The sequence below is a fragment of the Urocitellus parryii genome, chromosome 3 (assembly GCF_045843805.1).
Source record: "Urocitellus parryii isolate mUroPar1 chromosome 3, mUroPar1.hap1, whole genome shotgun sequence".
NCBI lineage: Eukaryota > Metazoa > Chordata > Mammalia > Rodentia > Sciuridae > Urocitellus > Urocitellus parryii.
The window spans coordinates 202,400,871-202,418,409 of record NC_135533.1 but is presented as its reverse complement, the minus strand read 5'-3'; the positions used below and the strand labels follow the sequence as shown (position 1 = coordinate 202,418,409).

The 17,539-nt window shown below is 41.9% G+C and overlaps 1 protein-coding gene across 3 annotated transcripts in view; it reads left to right on the top strand.

The window, feature by feature from the left end:
- The first annotated feature begins 266 nt into the window (after positions 1 to 266).
- Positions 267 to 17,539, top strand: part of Scap (SREBF chaperone) — a 55,250-nt gene continuing 37,977 nt past the window's right edge. Inside the window, exon 1 of one of the 3 annotated variants that reach the window (XM_026389954.2) lies at positions 267 to 354. The gene's annotated coding sequence lies outside the window, so the exon portion shown is untranslated. The other 2 variants (XM_077796299.1, XM_077796298.1) reach the window with 2 other exon arrangements.

The following is a 17,539-nucleotide window of genomic DNA, read 5'->3' as shown; positions in this document are numbered from 1 at the left end:
CACCCCCGCCCTGCCTTCAATGCTCTGCTGTCGTACACTAGAGAACACGAGCATCTTGGGCATGTTCCTTTGCTCCGTCAAGGCTCCCGAGCGCTCAGCCGCGCGGCACAGCTTCCGCGCACTCGCGCTTCCTGGGGCTGTGCGGCAGGTGGCCGCCAGAGGCCGCGCAGGAACCGGACGAAGCCACCGCGCACGCGCAGGACGCTGGGCGCACGTGTGGAGGGTGGTGGGCGGGAGGGGAAAGGTGGGAGGTGAGAGGTGAAGGGGCGGGAGTTGCGCGGGCGCCACGCACCGGACCGCGGACCGGGAGCGCGCACGCCGTGCCGCTGTCGTCGGGAGCTGCCTAGACCACAGGTATCTCCGCGCGCCTCTGCGGCGCCTGCCGGCTTTGGGCCCGGCCTCCGTCTGCCGCCGGGGAGTGTCCAGCAGCTGCGCGGGCCTCGGACCGCAGCCCGAGGGGGCTGCCGGTCTCGGTCACCCGTCCTCACACCGCCCTGTTGAGCTCCGCGCCCCCGCCGCGCCGCCTTCCGACCCTGCCCGGCAGTTCTTCAGGGCCCCGAAGCCCAGAAGCCCCTGGTCCCGCCCTACGAGGTCTGGCTGGGCTCCGCACCTCCGCCCCAGCATCATCTGCTCCGAGCCTGCTGTAGGGCTGCCGGGGTTTCCGGAGCACAGGGAAGCGTGTTGTCCGTTTTTCTCTCAGAAGGTCTGAGAGGCAGCACTACTGTTTGCTGGTTCGTTCGATTTCTAGTTCTCTGTGTAGCTTGCACCCTCAACTTTGCTTACTGATGTTGATTCTGTTGACTTCCAGGTGGGTGTATCACCCCAGTATATACAGGGTTGTAATGTCAAGCCAGCGCCAGCTGCAGGGAGCCCTAGGTGTGGACTGTGTGCATCGCAGCGCGCTGTGCAACTGGAAGCGATGGAGGGACATTGAATCCCTGGTGCCGGCAGGCTCCCCTAGTGCCGACACTTACTACACCCCTTTCTGCGGTGGCAGGTAGAGCTGGGCCACTAAAGTCTTCCTGGGGATTTGGTAATAATTCTTGTGAAGTGAACATAGGTTTCTTTAGCGATGTTATCCTTGTGTATGTTTCTTTCATTTGACCAAAGGTTTTGTGGAGTTTGGTTATGCAGTGCTCTTATTGGTGTGCTTGCTATCTCTGTGTTGTGCTAAAGGTTGAAGGTTTTAGTAAGGAGTGGAGATCAGGTGTACTTACTCGGTGCTGAATGCATTGTAGGTGTTCCTAAGTGATGCTTAATTATTTTGAGACGGGGTCTCGCTAAGTTGCTGAAGCTGGTCTTGAATTTGGTTATCTTTTTAACCATGTGTTATCTTTTTGGTTATCTTTTTAACCATGTGTTAATATAGTTTAGATTTAAATGTTTTACATATTTTCAGCATTCCCACTGGCCACATGATATAAAAAACATAATACAAGTATAGATATTATCTCCATATTCATTGTTTTGCTCACAAGTTGAAGTGGTAAGAATTAGTTTTCATTTATTATGGACTAATCTGGGGTTTGGAATGCTCTCTACCTTGTTTTGCTACTGTGGCTAAAACAGCCCCTCTCTGGAGGCTTCCCTGTACTTGATAATCACCAGTTTAGGACCCTTCCAAATTAGTTTATTATCATGGGATGAGTAAAAGTTTTCTCCTAGTTTATGACAAGATAACAAAGGCATCAAGGTTGTGATTTGCCTGATGGGCATGTGAATAAGTTAACTGTCCTGTTAGGGAGGAACTATGCCTGCTGGACTTCGGGTACACTTGTATGTATTAGAATTGGTGATAGACTTTAGGGATTCCAGTGCCTAGCCATCATATGAATGTGTCCCAGGAACCCTGGAAAGGCACTTAGGTTCAGGTGCTGTTTATTAACTCTCACCATGGGTGGCCGTTTGCTGGCCACTAGTCTTAGTTTTACTGGCTCGAGCAGGTACTCTATACAGTTTGTGTCATTACTCCCATTGGGAGTGGATTCCCAGCTGTAAAGGATGGATCAGGCCTTCAAACCAGGTGTGCAGGACTCTACCACTTGAGCTGCTGCCCTTGTAACTTGCTATATTCCTGCACTGGCTAAAGAAACAAGGTGTACTACTCAGGGGAATGCTAAGTACAAAGACAGATTGGGTCACTTAACAAGCCCCTGTCTTAAAAATAAATAAATAATTAAATAAAGGGCTTGAGTTGTAGCTCAGTGGTAAAGCAAGCTGTGTTCAATCCCCAGTACCAAAAAAAAAAAAAAAGGAAACAAGATTCATGTGCCTTCTGCCCCCTGAATTAACACTTCTGGGTTGAGTGCTTATGCTTTCTGGGCACTGGGTACTGTTCTATGTGCTTTAATGTTAGCTTATCTTAATTAATTCTTATAATCAACAAATGAGATGATACTATTATGCTTTCTGTTATGGATGAGTTTTAGAGAAGTTATCTGACTGGCCCTGGCTCACTGGCTAGTTAGGGCCTGGTCCTGGGTACAGACCTAGGTCTGTCTGACAACAGAGCTTCCATGTTTTCATGCTATTGGACCTGCTGACTTTAGTCTTCTGTTTGCTGCATTGGCAGATGAAAGGCAGTGGAAGAAGGTATTGGGGTGGAGGGAGGAAGACAATGTCACACACTTGAATTAGACATGGTAAAACTCAGATGAAGACAGCAATTTAACCCATGATTTGACAGCTTCCACTTGGGCTGTTAGGGGCATTGAGTGGGAATGCTTGTAGGGTTGCTGGGTCTTACATAAGCTTTGCAGTGGAATCCAAAGAGGGTGTGTATGCAAGCATCAGGGTTACCTGGGTTTCAGGGGGGAAAAATATTTAAACTGATCTTTGTGTTTATTTGAGACTTAATTTTTTATGCATTTTATAATGTACAGTATATTGTCACAGTAAGTCATGTATATAATTTATATGTAAACATATATATATTGAGGGCATGTACTTAATTTTTTTTTGGGGGGGGGGCAAGGAGGGGTGAGTCTCACTATGTTGCCCAGGCTGCTTTGAACTCCAGGGATGAAGACTTCTCTTGCCTCAGCCTCCTGAGTATCTGGGACGACAGGTATATGCCCTCGCCCTGCACAACTTGAAATTTTGTTTTTGGGAACTGCTGGTTTCTTTGATATTTACCTTTTTTTTTTTTTTTTTCTTTTTTGAAAAGAAAAAAACCCAGGGCCTCGTGTATTCTAGACAAGTGCTCTACTGCTGAGGTACATCCCCAGCCTGAACCCAGGGCCTCGTGTATTCTAGACAAGTGCTCTACCGCTGAGGTACATCCCCAGCCTGAACCCAGGGCCTCGTGTATTCTAGACAAGTGCTCTACCGCTGAGGTACATCCCCAGCCCTTTTTAAATTTTATTTTGAGACAAGGTCTTGCTAAATTGCCCAGGCTGACCTTGAATTTGTGATCCTCCTGCCTTAGCTTCCTGAGTAGCTGAGATTATGGGTAGGCAAGCCCACCCTGATTCTTAGCATTTTCTGAAAGTATAGAATATGCAAGGCATTGTGTTCACTGGTTATTCTTAAGCAGGAGTCTAGTGAAGTTCAGTGTAATTCCACATAATCAGAGAGGATGAGTGTTCATATAAGTAACCAATTACAGCTTATTTTTTTAAAAATTGCAATCACAAATGTGAAGAAGATCTGATATTTCAATAGTCTGTCTCAAATTTAGCACCAGTCTTAAATTTGAAACTGGTAATTGATATGGCCCTGTAGACAAGACTAGAAGTTACATTTTGTTGAACTCTTATTTTTTTTTAATTTGTTTTTTTTAGCTATACATGATAGCAACAGGCATTTTGACATATGGAGTATAACTTTCCATTCTTTTGGTTGTACATGATGTGGAGTTTCACTGGTGGTGTATTCACATATAAACATAGGGAAGTTATGTCTGATTTATTCTACTGTCTTTCCTATTCCCATTCTTCTTCCCTTCCCTTTATTCCCCTTTGTTGAACTCCTATTTTATTTTATTTTATCTTTATTTATTTATTTTTAATGTGCTGAGGATCGAACCCAGTGCCTCACGCATGCCAGGCAAGCGTGCTACTACTTGAGCCACATCCCGAGCCCTAAATTCCTATTTTAAATATGTTAATTTAAGTTGGAGGCCAAAGCAACTAAATCAGTTCACATAAATATTGCAGTTGTAATAATTCTATTTGATCCCTTCTCGATCTAGAGTATTTTCAAATCTAAATAATGAAATTCCAAATACATCGATTCTTTATCATTTTTTACAGACTTCATTTTTCTTCAGTGTCACTGCAATGATTGATACATTATCTCAAAATGAACAGCTTTGAATTCTACCTAATTTTAAGAAATCTTTATCTTCTTCCAGTTTCTCTTTTCACAGTTGACTGGAATAATTTGTGTTTTGGAGATTGAATAATTATAACAGTGAGTTTTGAGAAAGAAATGTTTTCCTAACTAGAGAAAGTGTTTTTACCTTTGGGAGACATTATTACTTCCTACCATTGGTTTTCAAACTTCAGCATGAATCAAAGTCACCTGCATGGTTTGTTTTAACCCCACCCTTAGAGTTGCCCATTCTCTGGGTCAGAGGTATGTCTGGAAATTTGAATTCTAAACAAATTAAACTCTCAAAGCTGCTGCTGCTGACCTGGGTACAGCTTTGAGAGTTTCATAGAAAGGCACCTAAATTAACTCCAGCACAACACTGGGGCTCACCTGTGCTTCCTGCTGAAGCCCATCTGCATCAGTTTCATAGTGTTGACTTGCCAATACATTATTGACTTTTGTTTTTAGCCCATTTTCTTATTACTTTTAGATGATGTCATAATTAATATTGTATTCTTGTGGGTGCTGTGGCACATGCTTGTAATCCCAGTGATTTGGAAGGCTGAAACAGGAGGATTGCAAATTCAAGGCCAGCCTCAGCCAATACATGAAACCCTCGGCAACTTATTGAGACCCTGTCTCAAAATAAAATTTTTAAAAAGGGCTCTGGAGGAGCTGGGTTGTGGCTCGGCTGTAGAGAGCTTGCCTAGTGTGTGTGATGCCCTGGGTTCGATCCTCAGCACACATAAAAATAAATAAAACAAAGGTATTGTTTCCAACTTCAACTAAAAAATAAATATAAAAAATAAAATAGAAAGAACTGGGGGCATGGCTGCAATGGTAAAGTGCCCCTGGTATATCGCCAGTACCCCTCCAAAAAAGATTACATTCTCAATTATAGAAGTATTTCCATTTCTCCCCTTAATCTCATATTTCTAAATTTCTCAAGAGGTTCAAGTATTTATCTTTTTTTTTTTGTGGTATTGGAGATCAAACCCAGAGCCTCTCCAATTCTAGGCAGTCACTTTACTACTGAGGTGTGCCCCCAGGTCTTTTTAAAATTTTATTTTAAGACAGGGTCTCTCATTAAATTATCCAGGCTGAGGGCTGGGGATATGGCTCAGTTGATAGAGGACTTGCCTCGCATGCACAAGGCCCTGGGTTCAATCCCTAGCACCACACAAAATAAATAAATAAATAAACAAACAAACAAATAAAAATAAAATTACCCAGGCTGGCCTATAATGTACAATCCTGCCCCAGCCTCCCGTGTGGCTGGGATTACAGGCATATGCTATCATGCCTGACTATTTATTTATTTGGCTGTCCTGGGGATTGAACTCAGGGTGTCCCATATGCTAGCCAACAACTCTACCACTGAATCATATCCCAGGCCCTATTTATATTTTCAGTGCTGGAAATAGAAGGTAGGGCCTCATTCATGCTAAGCCCATGCTCTACCACTGAACTACGTACCCAGCCCAGTTTGTGTGTTTTTTAAGTACAAGTCATCCAGGTTGAAGAAACACACACACACACACACACACACACACACACACAGTTTAGATAGTCTAACCCCCTTGATAACCACTAGCACCCGCTGCTTAGACTTCTCAGGCTGCTTTCTTGCTCTTTCTCTATGACTGGATTATACTGTTTTTTACCATTTTCATATCATTGTGAACATTTTCATGTAAAAATGGCAATGCTTTTTTTTAATATTTATTTTTTAGGTGTAGATGGACACAACACAATGCCTTTATTTTTATGTGGTGCTGAGAATCGAACCCGGGTCCTGCCCGTGCTAGGCGAGCGCTTTACCGCTGTAATGGAATTAGCTAAGGCAGGAGGATTACAAGTTTAAGGCCATCCTCAGCAATTTAGTGATTTAGTGAGGTCCTAAGCAACTTAGTGAAAACTTGTCTCAAAATAAAACAAAAAGAGCCAGAGCTGTGGCTCAGCACCCTCTGGGTTCAATCCCCAGTACAAAAAGGAAAAAACAAAAAAACAATGGAACTGTGCTAGAAGTGCTTCATCTACCTATTTTAGATCTATCTGTAATGTTTTGTTTTGGGGTGAGGCTTGATCATGAGGAAGCATTGTAATTCTGGACCTTCTTCCAGTTGTTCTTATTCAGCTTGCTTTGTATGACCCCATCAACTTGCATTATGTTCTTCTTCAGACACTTCCAAGGAAGCCTTCGGGGCCCATGGGAAATTTTCTTCAAGTCAAATGCCTGGAGTGGTTGTTCCTCTTCTGAGCCACTGGTTTGATTTTTGTCACTGTGAACCATGTTAGTGTTCCCTCTTTGTCTTGACCACTAGGGAGCTTGGAGTTAGATTTGTATCCAAGGTACTCTAGTTTGTACTTTCTGTATTATCAGTTCTTCTGGTTTATATCTTTTTTTTTTTTTTTTTTTGTATCTGGGATTGAACCCAGGGATGCTTTACCCACTGAGCCACATCCCCAGCTTCATTTTGTGTTTTATTTAGAGACAAGGTCTCATTGAGTTGCCTAGTGCCTTGTCATTGCTGAGGCTGGCTTTGAACTCACCATCCTCCTGCCTCAGCCTCCCAAGCCACTGGGATTACAGGTGTGTGCCACTGTGCCAGGCTTGGGTTAATTTTTGTGTATGATATAAAGGGTATAAAGAGTAAGGGTCCAATCTTAATCTTTTGCATGTGACTGTCCAGCTAATTCCATTACAGTTTGTTGAAAAGACTCTCTTCTCCCCATCAAATGGCCTTGCTCCCTTTGTTGAAAATCAATTAATCATAATTGTGAGGGTTTATTTCTGGGTTGTCTGTTCTGTTTCACTGGTCTATATGCCTGTCCTTAGGCCAGTTTCACTGTTTTCATTACTGTTGCTTAGTAGTAAGTTTTGAAATCAGGAAGTATAAGTCCTTCAATTTAGTTCCTCATTTTCAACATTGTTTTGAGTCTTCAGGGTCCCTTGAGATTCCATGTGAGTTTTAGAATGGGCTTCTCTGTTTCTGCAAAAAATTCTGTTGGTATGTTCAAAGCAGTTACATTAAACCTGTAAGTTGCGCTGGGTGGTGTGCTGCTTTAAGTATATTCTTCGAATTCATGAATATAGGCATTCTTTCCATTAATGTCTCTAGTTTCTTTCAGCAATGTTTTGTTCTTTCACTTTATCTTTGCCCCTCCCCTGTTAAATTTGTTTCTATTTTTTCTTTTTTAAAAATATTTTTATTTATTTATTTATTTATTTTAGGTAGACACAATATTTTATTTTTACGTGGTGCTGAGAATTGAACCCAATGCCTCACGCATGCTAGGCGAGTGCGCTACCACTTGAGCCACATCCCAGCCTCTATTTTTTCTCTTTGATACTATTGTGAATGTAATGTTTTCTTTTTAGGTATTCATTGCTAATTTATAGAAATGCATCTGTCTTTTGTATATTCATTTTGTTTCTGCAACTGATGCATTAATTTTGTAGCTATGTGTAATTTTTAGGGTTTTCTACATATAGGAGTATGTCATCTGAAACAAATAATTTTACTTCCTTTCCAATTTTGATGTCTACGAAAAGGGGGAGATTAGAATGGGAGAAGGTACTTGACTCAGTGCTTTGACTAGAAAAATTTTTTTCCTCCAGTACTGGGGAATGAACCCAGGGATGCTTAACCACTGAGTGACATCCTTAGCCCTTTTTTATATTTTATTTTGAGACAGGGTCTTACTGTGTTACTTAGGGCCTTGATACATTTCTGAGGCTGCCTTTGAACCCAAAATCCTCCTTCCTCAGCTTCCCGAGCTTCTGGATTTATAGGTGCGTGCCACCGCCCCAGCATCCTAACCCTTTTTATATTTTATTTTGAGACAGAGTCTCACTAAGTTCCCCAGGCTGGCAGTTTTCCTGCCTTCATCTCAAGTTGATAGCATTACAGGTTATGCCTCTATGCACAGCTGGCTAGAATTTTCAGTACAGTATTAAATAAAAGTGGTAAAAATGGTCATCCTTATTTTGTTTTTGATCTTCTACCATTGAATGTGATGTTAGCTGTAAATCTTTCATATATGGCCTTTATCATGTGGAGATTTTTCTTCTATTCCTATTTAGTGTTTTTATCAAGAAAGGGTGTTGAGGGCTGGCGTTGTGGCTCAGTGATAGAGCTCTTTGCCTAACAAGTGTGAGGCACTGGGTTCAATCCTCAGCACTGCATATAAATAAATGAATAAAATAAAGGTGCATCAACAACTAAAAAATATATTAATAAAAAGAAGGGGGTGTTGAGGGCTGGGCATGTTGATGCATGCCTGTAATCCTAGTGGCTTAGGAGGCTGAGGCAGGAGGATCCAGAGTACAAAGCCAGCCTCTTGAATCACTGGGATTACAGATGTGTGCCACCATGCCCAGCTAAGATAATTTATTGTTTTGTTTTTTTTTCCCCCTAGTGCTGGGGATTGAACCCAGGGCCTCAGGCATGCCAGGCAAGCTCTGTACTACCGAGTCATATCCCAAGCCCTCAGATGCTTTTTCTGCACCAATTGAAATGATCATTGTGTTTTCTTCTCTCATTTTGTTCATATATTACATTAATTGATACTTGTTTGTTGAACTCTTTGCATTCTGGGAAAAGTCTCACTTTGTCATCTGAGATGAATTTTTACTATCTACTTTTTATAAAACTCAGTTCCTCTTATGTGCTAGATACTATTGAAAATCCTGGAAATTCAGCACTGAACAGGGCTGTCGAGTCTCTGCTTTCAATAAGCTTATGTCATAGGGGAATGGGGTGATACACAGAATAAAGAAAATTTCAGTGGAAAGTGTTGCTGTGGAAAGCAGAAAGTTGGCAAAAGAGCTTAGCTCAGGGGCTGCACACTGTGGGTGTTTGCTGTGGTTTTAAGTAGGGTAGAGTTAGACTGGCAGGGTGGAGGGAGGTGTTTAGTTTGAGTTGGGACAGGTCTTTCTGAGACGAGAGGTGAGATGGTGGCATTATGTAAAGATCTGGGGGACAACTTTCCCAGAAGAGTAGGCAGTACAGAAACCCAGAAGTAGGATTCAAGCTTGACAGTCCTTCCCACTGTCAGAGTCTGGAGGAGGTTGGAGGAGGGAAGGTCTGAGGAGTAGATAGGGCCCAGATTTTGTAGGGATTGTAGCCTTGTAGTAAGTTTGGATTTTACTTTAAGTGTAATGGTCAACATGGGAGTGTTTTAAGCAGAGTAGTGACATCAGTGATTTGTGCTTTAGAAGATGTATGGAGGATGGTATGAGGCAGGAGAGTGGAGGCTGGTACTCCTGTCCCCCATGGGCATGAGGGAGAAGCCGGGAGCTGATGATATGTGATCTGATTGGGATCTAGCTGGGAGGTGTATTTGTTATAAGCAGATTCAGATGTGGGCTCCTTTCTGGGTTGCTTCTTAAACTTTGGCCTAGCAATAAATAGGGTGGCTAGCAGTGTAATTAACTGAGATGACTGAGAAAAGAACAGGATTTTGGCCAGGCATGCCTGTGATACCAGTGGCTTGGGAGGCTGAGGCCAAAGTATTGGGAGTTCAAAACCAGCCTTAGCAACTTAGACCCTGTCTCAAAATTATATATAAAAATGGGCTAGTGATGTGGCTCAGGGTTTAAGCTTCTCTGGGTTCAGTCCCCATACCAAAAAACAAAACAAACAAAAACCAACAGGATTTTTTTGGGGAAATCAAGAATTCTGTTTCGATCTCACTTTAGAGTTGAGATGTTTATTAGACATCTGAGTGGAGATGTCAAGTAGAAATGGGAGTTTGAGGGAGGTGCTTGGGGAGAAGCTTGAGATGCATGTCTGAGAGTCATCAGCAAACACAGGAGACTTGAGCCAGCAGACTGGGTTGGAGACTTGAGCCAGCAGACTGGGTTTGAAATTCTGGGGAGAAGGGGCAGATGAAGAAGCCAGCGAGGAACAGTCTCTAAGGAGGCAGCAAAAGAGGCTAAGAAGAAAGGAGCATACAGGGGGACATGATGAAATTGAAGGCCAGGACATAGCATGGTGCACGGTTTTGGGATACTCTCGGCCCTTTCAGTGGCTGCCTGTGCTGGTGTTTGATCCTGAGAGTCTCAACTCAGTCCACTAAGTGGTTTTGCAGCTTTTAGATTGAAAGGAAGGAGGCTTCCTTGTGTTCTCAGTAGTCTAGGGGGCAAAGGTTGCCAGATACTGTTTAACAGGAAAAACTTTGACAAGTTACATAGTAAATTTCTTGTTAAGACACAAAGTTAAACTTTCAGTTAAGGCAAAAGATACAATTTGGGAAAATGGAAAAGATGTATGGTAGTGATGGGTGCACAACAGTGGGGTTGTACCTAATGCTGCTGAACTGTACACTTAAAAATGGTTAAAATTGTAATTTTCTGTTTTTATATGTATATGTTTGTGTATTTACTGCACAAAGGTACATCACTTTGTCACTGATTATAGTAAGATAAACCTTTAAATATGAATGGTAGACTGCTCATATTGGTTAAAATGAAGTATTATTTGGAGAGGTATTGTGCAAACAATTTTCTTTTCTTTTTTGGTACTGGAGAGTAAATCTAGGAGAGCTTTACCACAGCCCTTTATGAATTTTTAAAATTTTGAGACACAGTCTCACTAAGTTTCTGGGGCCGAACTCGAACTTGAGATCCCTTCCTGGGCCTCCTGAGCTACTGGGCTTACAGGTGCACTCCACTGCTCTTCACCATGAGGAGTGTTCCTTGGCTAGGAGTTGGAATCAGTGCCAACCATTGTCACACACTGTGACCTGGGTTGTATAGAATAATCTCCCTAAACCTCAGTTTCTTTATCTATAAAGAAGGATTTTGTGCGATGTGATCTCATCTCTCTCATCTCTGAAATTCTGTAACTTCCTAATCCCTTTTGCCTACTACCTGTCTGAAAGAATGGCACTTTATATAGTCCTGGGAAGTGATTGAACATTTGGGAGAATTTTGTAGTCCCAGAGCATATCATAATTCATAAGTTTCCATAGGTGGAAAATGTTACTTAATATCAGACTATGGATAAGGGAAAAAAAAAAAGCATTTGCATGCCTATAATTCCAGCGGCTTGGGATCCTGAGACAGTAGAATCTTGAGCTCAAGGCCACCTCAGCAAAAGTGAGGCACTAAGCAACTCAGTGAGACCCGGTCTCTAAAAAATACAAAATAGGGCTGGGATGTGGCTCAGTGATAGAGTGCCCCGGAGTTCAATCCCCAATCATAAAAAAAAAAAAAAAAGAAAAAAGAAAGAAAAAAAAAAGCTTTTGAAACTTTAGCAGGCTTTGCAATTTGAGGCAGAAATAAAAACTTCATTTTTTAGAATGACCAGATATTTGGCAATGAGTATCATGTAAATGTGATTTCAGTTTATCTGTGAGGCTTCACACTGTGTGACTTGACAGGGACCACAATGCTTAGAAGGTGTTTGAGCCCTTTGCCTTCAAGAGTGTGGAATGATTCTTGGGGCCTGGTCTGGGCCCAGTGATGAACAGTGTGGGAGATATGGGCACAGGAGACCCTTGATGGCAGGTGGCTGTGGAGTGGCTGCAGGAGAGTTGTTGGAAGGGATCAGTGAAGTCTGCAGTTGGCATGCTGGGGAGAGCTCTGAGGGTTTCCAGACTCTGTCCCCAAATAAAAGAGCCTGGGTGAATGTCATTTCCTGGCTCTCTTCTGTGCCACGCTTCCCTCATAGACAGCTCTCTGCACTCTGGAACCATCTTCCATGCAGCATTTCTATTAAAAGCTCTTGAAGTAGCAATAAAACCAATTCATCACACCTTCCATTTTTGGGATAAGGTTGTGAAAATTGTCAAGAGCCTTGGTGCCTTCCAGCAGAGCACACTCCTTATAGGAAGTCAGGCAAGGAGCGTTCAACATGTGTGGCTGGCAGCAGGAGGCTGGTCCTGGCCTTGCTCCTGCTCACACCTGTTGGGGCCAAGGCTGAAGGCACCGTCTCCCTGGGCCATAGGTATTATCCCGTGTAATGAGACTCTCAAGGGCCACTCCTCATGGGTTGCTGGATTATTTCTAGCTTTAAAATGGATTCTTTGCTCACATTCCTATCAGCAATCGGTTATCTCTTTGTTAAGTCTTTCCTGACTAGGTCAAGATGGAGTAAAACTGTAGGTCACTGGCATTGAGGCAAAAAATTTTTAATATATTTGTTGTTCATTTGTGAAGGGAGTTGGCATTATGTGCATGGTTATTTATTATGGCAGCCATGACAACCAGTAAATGTAATTAAGACTTTATTCAATCTGGATGTTTCTGTAACATCCCAACCATTATTCTAAAATGTGGCAATAGTCATCCTCTTGTATGGGTTTGTGCTTTGAACTGTTTGAAATCAGCTTTCATTCATTAACTGAAATTCCTTTCTTTTTTTGGTACTGTTAAGTTAATCTTCTGAAAATTCTTCCTGCTTATGTGGCTAATTTTGATTCTTAGAGAAGCAAAGTTTCCTGCCCTGAGCATTGGTCCACTTTGCAAAACAACTTTCAGAAAAGCTCCCCTGAAGAGAGGAATTGTTTGCACCAGTGGACTAGTTTAGCATAGTGAATGGACCCGCAGTGACTTTCCACCCTGCTTCAGGCAGGCCCTGGGTGCTCTAGGGAACACAAGGTGATTCAGCTGTGACCTTTTCCTGAGGGGGACTACAATCAGTAAGGGGAGGCCAGAGAGTCCACAAGAACAGTGTGTGATGAAATACAGCTGTAGAAGCTCCAAGACGGCTGCTGTTTTTTACAGCAAAGTTTTCCTCATTTTTTTTCCCCAAGGTCCTTCTGCTTGCTCATCTTTAAAACAACAAAAAAAATTAACTTTTTAATACAGGAATTCATTCACATGACACAAAATTGAAAGGGGGCAATAGAGGAAAGTTTGCCTTCCATCTTGTTGCTGGCTACCAGATCTTTCCCCAGAGGCGGCTGTTGTTATTCTCAGGTGTCCATTCAGGGATGTTTTGTGCATATACAGATACTCAGAGAATGCTTTTCTTTTCTTTCTTTTTTTTTTTTTTTAACTTGAAAGTAGCACACTATATGCCCCCCTTTTTTCCCCTGAATATTTCTTCTTTTTTTAATATTTATTTTTTGGTTTTAGGTGGACACAATATCTTTATTTTACATTTATGTGGTGCTGAGGATCCAACCCAGTGCCTCGTGAAGAGCTAGGCAAGCACTCTAACACTGAGTCACAATCCCAGCCCCCTGAATATTTCTTTGTGATTGTCCATTGTCAGTACCTGAGAGCTGAGCTGGGCTGGGTAGAGAGCTCTTGATAGAGCACTTGCCTAGATGCACAAGGTCCTGGGTTCCATCCTCAGCACCAAAAAGCCAAAACAAAAATGCACAAGAACTTTTTCATTTTCTTTTACAACTGAATAATATTCCAGTGTCAGGATGTATCTAAATTTATTTAGCTAGAGCTCTCTGATGGAACTATAGCCAGTTGTAACTTGTGTTGGTATGAGTGACTTCCTGTGGCATCAGTCCATTCATAGCCAAGTGCTTCTGCCCATCAGTGATCAGAGGCAGGAGAACTGGGTTGGTGAAAAGGTGCTTTTGTAATTTTGATAGCTCTTACCAAATAAACCTCCACAGCAGTTTTATTCATGTATGTTCCTAAGTAGCATATGATGATGCCTCTTTATCCACACCCTTACCCACACTGTGATACCACAGTTTGATCTTAACAATTTGACAGGTGAAAAATAGTTTCTCTGTGTAGATTTCATACATCCTCATACCCTCATACCTTTCAGTTCAACCTGCAGAAAGGTTGAAAGAGTAGAAGAATGAATGCTCATATTATCCCAGTGGGAGTTTTAATTTATATCTATCTGGTTGCAATAAGACTGAAGGGCCATTTATTTATATTTATATTTAATTTTTTGTGAAAAAGCTGTTCATATCCTTTGACCAGTTTCCTTTGAACATTGGTATTTTTTCAATTGATTTTGTAAAAATGTCTTTATTTATGAGGGAACCAGCATCTTGTTAGTGATATGAGTTACAGCTGTCTTTTTTACTTAGGATGGTTTTGTCATAATTTTTTTTTTTGTTGTTCTCAGTTGGTTATATATTGGCATTTATTTATTTACAAGTATTTCCTGAGTATCTGGAATTACAGGCATGTACCGTGTACCACTGCACTCAGTTCTAGAAGTGTCATGTCTCCAAGGAAGGGTCTGAGGGGTTCCCTTAGAGAAGAGGGAACTTGACTCAGATCAGTGGGGTTCTTGGAATTTGTGTTGTAGAAGAATTTCAGCATGTGCCATTCAAAGGCATAGAAAGAATATTTGGGAAAGTAGATAACATGTTCAAGGGAGAATGTGTGCTGTCTCCAGAGGGAGAGGCAGCCACCCCTTGATGTGGGGTGTTAACATTTATAGAGGATTGGACTAGGGGCTGGACTAGAGGTGGAGGCAGGGTGGAGTTGTAGTTTCATGCCAGTGTTCCCTCTGCTTGTGCTTTTCCCTCATTTTACAAGGGCATTGGCAAAGGGCCTGTTGCTCAGGAGTTGCAGTTGTTCCTGAGTGCTTTTTGGATGTGAGTGGATTATGGGTGTTTCCTTTGAGACTCAGAATCTTTGTTACAAACCCCTTTCAGAAGTACCTATTTATTTATTTATTTATTTTTTAAAGATGTATGGAGATGTGTAGTCAAGTCTTAGCCCAGAGCCTAGCACATGGTATATAAATGCAAGTTATTTTTATTTGATAAATGAAGAAAACTGGAAAGAATTTTCAGTACATTTTGAGGGGACCTGTATAACAAACAAAGAAATGTGCCCTTGAAGTCACTAGAGAACCATTAGAGGCCTTTGTGCAAAGGGTGACTGACACAAGCAAGTGTTTATTTTTGGCAGCTGTCCCTACTGGCAGTATTGGAAGATGAACCAGAGGTGAGGTGCAGATGCAGGTAGTCAAGTCACACAGGAGACTTCTTAGAATCGCACTGGCTAAAGGTTATGGGGATCCTGCCCTGCTTGCCATTAGTCGAGTTTAGGATATATTAAAGATGTGGGCACCATAGGGTTGACTTAATTTGGCAACTCTTGGGTAAGGCAGTGGTTCTCAGAGGACATGTTAAAACACAGATTGCTGGGTCTCATGCCAGACTTGTTAGTCCCTCGGGTTTAAGGTAGGTAGGCCCAATAATCCCCTACCCCCTTATTTTGGTACTGGGGAATGAATGCAGGGCCTTCTGCATGATGGGCAAGCACTCTATCACTGAGCTACATGTTCAGCTCAATAATTTGCATTTCTAATAAGCTTCCACTTGTTGTTGCTGCTGGTTTGGGGACCACACTCCGAAAATCACCTTGGAAGAGGGAAGGGTAAAAGAAAGGGGGCGGTGTGTGAGAGGAAGGTGTGTGATGAGCGCTGTCCTGATAATCTGTATCTGACTCTGGTTGGTTGGTTTGCTCATTACTTATTCAGCAAGTTTTTTCTCCGCCCTGATGTACAATCATGAGCAGGGAATTTGTTGATAGTCTTGACAGAGGACAGATAATAAACCAGGGAACAAACCACTCATAGAATTAGAGTTCTTAATGCTCTGAAAGAGAAGAAATAGGCTCTGTGCCTACAGTAAAGGGAACTACTGGTAACATATTGTCAGGGGAGGTCTTTTTGTAGAGTGACATTTCACCTGAGACCTGAAGGGTGAAAAGGAGCCAGCCAATAAAGAGAAGAAGGAATAGAGAAGGGAACAATATGTGCCAGGGCCTTGAGGTGGAAATAAGGCTGGCACACACGAGGCATTGGAAGATAGCAGGGGACATGGAGGTGACACAAGGTGAAGCTGGGGAGGACCAGAGCAGGTTGTGCCCTTGGAGCAGGGGCAGGCATTTGGGCTTTGTACTAAGTACAGAGGGTATCTGGCCCAGGACATTGATGGAATCAGGGTACAGTGGTGAATGACTAATCACAGCTACTCAGGGGACTGGGGTGGGAAGATCCCAAGTTCAAGGCCAGATTGGGCAATTTAGCAAGACCCTTTCTCAAAAAATAAAAACAGTGGGGGATGTAGCTCAGTGGTAGAGCACCCCTGGGTTCATTCCCCAGTAACACTAACACATGCACACAGAGGAAAATAAAAAAATAATCTGTGTCCACTCTGACCTCTGAGACAGGTGGATTGGAGGATAAGAAGGGATCTATGAAACTTGGAAGGTGACAAGACAAGATCCACACAATAACTTAAATCAGAAATGTATTCCAATACTATTATAAAGGTGTATATTGGTTACTTTCATAATTGGAGTATCAGTATTGGGGCTCATAAAGAGGGCTTCTGGGGTAATACTGTGTTTTTTGATGTGGAGGATATTTAGGTTACATGGCTATTTACTTTGTGGCAATTTTAAGGGTTTATAGGATGTATGCCTTTCTGTGACATTTTAAATTTTAAGAGTTTATCTGAAATTAAAAAATCAGTACTCATAGTAAAAAATGTAAAAGTATAGAAAATTAATGGAAAAATTTCTTTATGTAATCACACCACATGAAGACCAGTAACCACTACCAACATTTTCTTCTGTTCTCTTTATGTGTACTTTTTGCCTGTAGTCTTTATTTTTTCTACTTTATGGGAATGTATCTCAGTGGTGTAACACTTGCTTAGCATGCTCAAGACACTGGGTTCCATCCTTAACACCTCAAAAAAATTTTAAAAAGACAAAAGTAATATGTGCCTTGTATAGAAAACTTGTTAGACACAGTAAAGTACAACCTGCTTCTCAATGAAATGATGATGTGATTGAAAAAAAAAAACTGACAGCCACATTGTGGAAAGTTTCTTTAATGGCAAAGAATCCTGAAAATTTTGAAGATTTTTAAAAAAAATATTTATTTTTTAGTTATCGGCAGACACAACATCTTTGTTGGTATGTGGTGCTGAGTATCAAACCTGGGCCGCACGCATGCCAGACGAGTGTGCTACTGCTTGAGCCACATCCCCAGCCCAAGATTTTTATGTTAAAAAAAAAAAAAAGGTAAGGATTCTGGGCTGGGGATATAGCTTAATTGGTAGAGTGATTACCTTGCACGAGCACAAGGTGTTGGGTTCAATCTCCAGCATCACACACATAACACACACACACACAAAAAAAAAAAAAAAAAAAAGGATTCTGATTCTGATCAAGGTGGAGAAGTATACTCTACCATTTCTTTCTGAAAGAGTACAGATAGAATCCCTGGATAGAATGCATGGATAGGTATATGAACCCCCCAAA